Source organism: Egretta garzetta, unplaced genomic scaffold (genome assembly GCF_000687185.1).
Source record: "Egretta garzetta isolate BGI_Z169 unplaced genomic scaffold, ASM68718v1 scaffold149, whole genome shotgun sequence".
Taxonomy (NCBI): Eukaryota; Metazoa; Chordata; class Aves; order Pelecaniformes; family Ardeidae; genus Egretta; species Egretta garzetta.
In genome coordinates this window covers 2,442,578-2,447,579 of record NW_009269998.1, presented here as the reverse complement: position 1 = coordinate 2,447,579, position 5,002 = coordinate 2,442,578, and positions in this window count along the sequence as shown.

The following is a 5,002-nucleotide window of genomic DNA, read 5'->3' as shown; positions in this document are numbered from 1 at the left end:
CTGAGTGCGGCCGGTCAGGGCTTAAAGGGGGCCCAGAGGAAAGGGGGGGACAAGCTTTTTAGCAGGGCCTGTTGTGATGGGACAAGGGGAGATGGTTTTAGACTAAACCAGGGTAGGTTTAGACTGGATCTAAGGAAGAAATTCTTTCCAGTGAGGGTGGTGAAACCCTGGCAGGGGTTGCCCAGAGAGGGGGTGGAGGCCCCATCCCTGGGAACATTCCAGGCCAGGTTGGCCGGGGCTGTGAGCAACCTGATGTGGTTCAAGGTGTCCCTGCTCCTGCAGGGGGGTTGGGCTGGGTGACCTCTGGGGGTCCCTTCCCACCCAAAACATTCCATGATTCTATGAAGTGGCTTTAAGGGCAGGAGAGGAGAGAATTTCAAAGGTACTCTCACATTCCATGATTCTATGAAGTGGCTTTAAGGGCAAGAGAGGAGAGAATTTCAAAGGTACTCTTTCTGAGAGTAGTGGAGTTCAGTCGGAACCAGAGTGCAGTATTTCCCTGGGAACTTTTTGTAGCTGGCTGCATATAACGCCCTTATGCTTTGTCTTGAGACTTCAGTCCCTGCGTATCTCGGTGCAGTGCCTTTCTCTGATCAGTGCGTTCATCCAAACACAATTCCCTCTCATGGAAGTGCACTAGGGACACAGAGTTTGAGAGGATTCATCCCATTTCCTCGGTATACAGAGCCTGTGAGTCATTGCCACTACTTGTTTGAGCAGTATTAAATGTAAGCATCTTAGTTGTATCCATACACCCACACCGAAGTTTTTATATAAGATTCAAATGTGCCTGATTAACATAAGAAAACCCAGTGCATATTTGCAGAGCAGGTGCAAGCAATGTCTCATCTCTTCCTGAACAAAAGGTTAATACATTCCCACAAGTGACTTAATGCAACCTTATCGCTAAAAATGATATGATTGCAAATGGATATAAATGAAAGGTAAAAGGCTTCAAGTAATGCACTGTAATTATTAGTTAATATTCCAAAAGGGCAGGAAATTTAAAAAAAAAAAGAAAAGTTACACCACTAACTACCAACAACTAATTTGCACACACTGCATTAACAATTAATTATGCTGTAAAATTTAAGCTAAAGTACATACAGCACATGCGACGTGGGAGTGTGATGTAACAAGATCTGCAGCTCGTGTTTTGACTTGCAGACTTAAAACCGAAGTGAATTGAAAGTAAATGTAAACCCGGAGGATTTAATTTTTATCATGTGGAACCCCGTTGAAAAGGGAAAATAGCAACTTGGTAGAACATGAATGATACTACTAGTCCCAAGTTCATTTTATGAATTTTATTACCTCCGTTAAGATTTGTTCCAGCATATATGTAATGAAGAGCAATTAATTACTGTATATGGAAAAAGAAGAGGAACTATGATAAACATTTCCTGGTAAGATGTCACCATGAGGTGGCAGGATGTGGATTGGACCCGGGTAATAAAATTCTGTGTCTGCATGTGCATAGAGCAGGGAATAAAAACCAGTTTGGGAATTTCATCCTATCGAAGGGTAAAATCTGTGGTGACTGTCTCCCATCTGGGGATGTTCTGACCCCCGAGGAGAAGGCCTGCTCCCATCAGCAGCAGGTTCCTTCAGCCCAGGGGATGGCCGTTGGGCACCAGCCTCCTCACCCCTCAGCGGTGGCCATGCCGCAGGAGGGGGCTGTGCACTTGAAGGGGCCGGCAGGGACGCTTCCAAGGACCGCCGGGTCTAACGCCCCCGCTGCCCCTCCTCGCAGGCTTACGGAGGGGGGGGCTGCAGGGATACCTGTCAGTACTGCTGAGCTGCCGTTGATCACGCATTTACTAAGAGGAGGGTTTTTTTTCTGGTAACCTGGGTTTTGTTAATCTTTGTTAAACACATTGGCTGAGCATTTATTTATATGCTTTTGTACGTCTCTTTGGAAGGCAGGACTTGCATTTCAATTTTTCAATGGGAATTTTTTGCTCAACTGGATTTTGGTTTTTTTTTTAATTTTCTTTATTTTCCTTAGAAACAAAACCTGCACATCCTTAAGTTCTTTCCAAAAGAAATTTTTCATTAGACAATCCTGATTTCAGGAAGCATTGGACAGAGCTAGAAATGCTAACGTGAAGTACTTCACTCAAGGTTTCGCTAGCTCTTCTTTTTTTGCTGCAATTGTTCCAAGACAGTCCCGGGCATTTGTGAATGTGGAAAAAACCCCCTTGTAGCACTGCAGACAACATCTCAGGTGTGCAAATGGGCATAGCTTTTCAGAAGCAAAGAAAAGTTACGAAAAAGCTATGAAAAGGTACCCCAGCCAGCCTTTGAGACCAGATACTAAATCATGCTCACGCTTATCCTACTTTTCATACGTAATGCAGTATGTCTATGTGCACAAATATATAAAAGTCTGCCTAAATTTAAAAGATGTTGTTTAGCTGTGCTCTTATTCATAAGGTTTTCTTAACATGACAGGAGCTAGTTATGCTGCTTTATTTAGCCTTTAACCAGCTAGGCATTAACATCTAAGTACGCTTACAGTCCACAAAGAATTAGTTAGGCCAGGAAGTGGGTCACTCTTACGTGATTGCGGAAGGGCAGCGGTGATTACAGGGCAAGAAGGCCAAGTGTGTAAGGTGCCCGCTGGAGATTTTAAAACCTAAAGGGAAGGCGTTAGTTCTGGATTGTAATTACAAAGAATGTCATAGAATCATAGAATCACTTAGCTCAGAAAAGCCCTTTAAGATCATCAAGCCCAACCGTTCCCCTACCCGTGCCATCCCACCCCCAAACCCTGGCCCTCAGCACCGCCTCTGCCCGGCGGTTAAATCCCCCCAGGGGTGGGGGCGTTCCCTGGGCAGCCCCTTCCAGTGCTTCACAACCCTTTTGGGGAAGGAATTTTTCCTGATGTCTAACCTAAATCTGCCCTGGCACAACTTCAGACCATTAATTTTATTCAATTTTATTATCTCTCAAGAAGCATAACTTCTACAGATGTTGGAGTTGCATAAAAAAAAAAAAATAAATTTAACTGCCTGTACCCTGTGGAAGTTGCTTGCTGGGATATTGGTAAAAAAATATTAAAATACAGAGAATCCAATGGTTGAACTTCAAAGGTAACAAAAAGGAATACTTTGACTGTAGGTTACTGACTGTATTCAACATGCTTTTCTGTATTATTTTTCAGCGAGGATATATAACTATTTGTAATAAATTTTGGGGTTTTTTTCATCTTTGTTCTAGGGCTTGCTGAAGCTTCCTTGTTTCAGCTGCTTGGGCAACCTGAGTATTTCCCACATACCAGAAATCTTCTGAGTAAGGTAGAACTGATTATATCGCTTTCTTCTGTCATGTTTTCTTCTGAAGAAACAGTGAAGAACTGGCATACTGCTAAGCTCACCTTCCCAATATGTTCCCTGTAGGAAGAAGTAATGGCCATTTAAGAAGCAGTCCCTCGGTTTAAGAAACAAACACCACCCCCCCACCCCTCCCCCAAACCTAACCAACCAACCAGCCTAACCCTTTTGCCTGCTCACATTAAATACCAGTTCTGGGAGTGGTTAAGCTCTGTTAACAAGTTGCCCAGAACAATTGTAGAACGTCCATCTTTTGAAAATGTTCAAAACTTGACTGGACAAGGCTCTCATCAACCTGATAAAACTTTTAAGTCGGTGGTGCTTTGATGAGGAGGTTGAATTAAATTACACCCAGCCATCCCTTCCGCAGGAATTTCTCCCTTAAATCAGTCAAATACATTAATTTTTTGACTTGTGGAAACAGGTGAAGATCCATTCAAACGTGGTTTAGAAGAGCTTGTTTTCTTAAGCACAGACAGCATCTCTTAGGGGGCTTTCTTTCGAGTTTTTTCTGAAAAATACCTTCAGAGTTCTTCCAAAAAGAAACACAAACTCATGAGCTGCCCCAACCAGTAATTCGGAGGCGTGTGTCAACGGCAGCCCAGCGCCCCTTACAAGCACACTTCAGCGGGTGTCTGCTGCCCTCTTCAGCCCATCCCCAGTATTAGAGAAAAAGAATTATTACCTACTTGGAAATTAAGAGCACCCCATTCCTTTGCACTAGGTCTCATGTGGGAAGAGGGGAAGAACCCCAAGACGGGTATTGTTAAGTAGCTGGTTGGTGAGCGTTTTTGTGTATCAGCAAAGGATTTTTTTCGTGTTAGAAATGCACAATAATGTAATTATCTTAATGAGTAAAACAAACGATGCTTCAAGTTACCTCTTTAGCTGTTAGGGTCAACAGTCTCAACTGAGGAAAAAAAGACCTTAGAGCAAAGGCTGCGGACCAGGCTGTGGAAAACCTGGGAATCAATTCAAGCTTCCAGAGAGCATTTATGTAGTTTTGGTTAAGTGATTCCAAGTCCATGATTCAGTTCTTCATACGTAAAACAAATTACGACCTATCTATCCTTTTATCTTCCCTCTACTCTGTGGCACGGTCAAGGCCAGATTGGCAGAAGGACTTCCTTAATCTGCAGATGGTGGGTAACACTCCTGGGTTACTACACCTGTGTGTACACGCAGTGCTCAGTGCAGGTACTCGTAGGCATCTGTGTGCACATACGTGCGTTCAGCAGCTCCCTCATCTCAGCTGAAATGAAGCGCTCCCTTTAAAAAGAACAAGCAACAGCTCGGTGAAAATGTATACCCAGCGATGCTACGCTACGCTACCGAGGACAACTGTAGATAGAAAATCCAATCAGAGCATGAAGTTACTATTTTGCGTTTGGCACGTAGTGTGGTGCATTGTTTTAGCTTGCCTGAGAAGGTTTTAAAACAGATGAAAAGAGAAGATCTAAAAGAAGATTATTTTGTGCACTGAGCGTTCTTTCTGTAGGGAGAGAAAGAAATCATGCTTCTGGAAAGCTGCTTGGTAACCATCGCCCACTAACACAACCTGCTGAGGTAACAGCAAATACAAATACCAGGCTCTCATGTGGCAATATTGATTTATTATTTCCTCATGCGCAATTTAAGCAAAATGGTTAAGGAAGAACAGCGATACA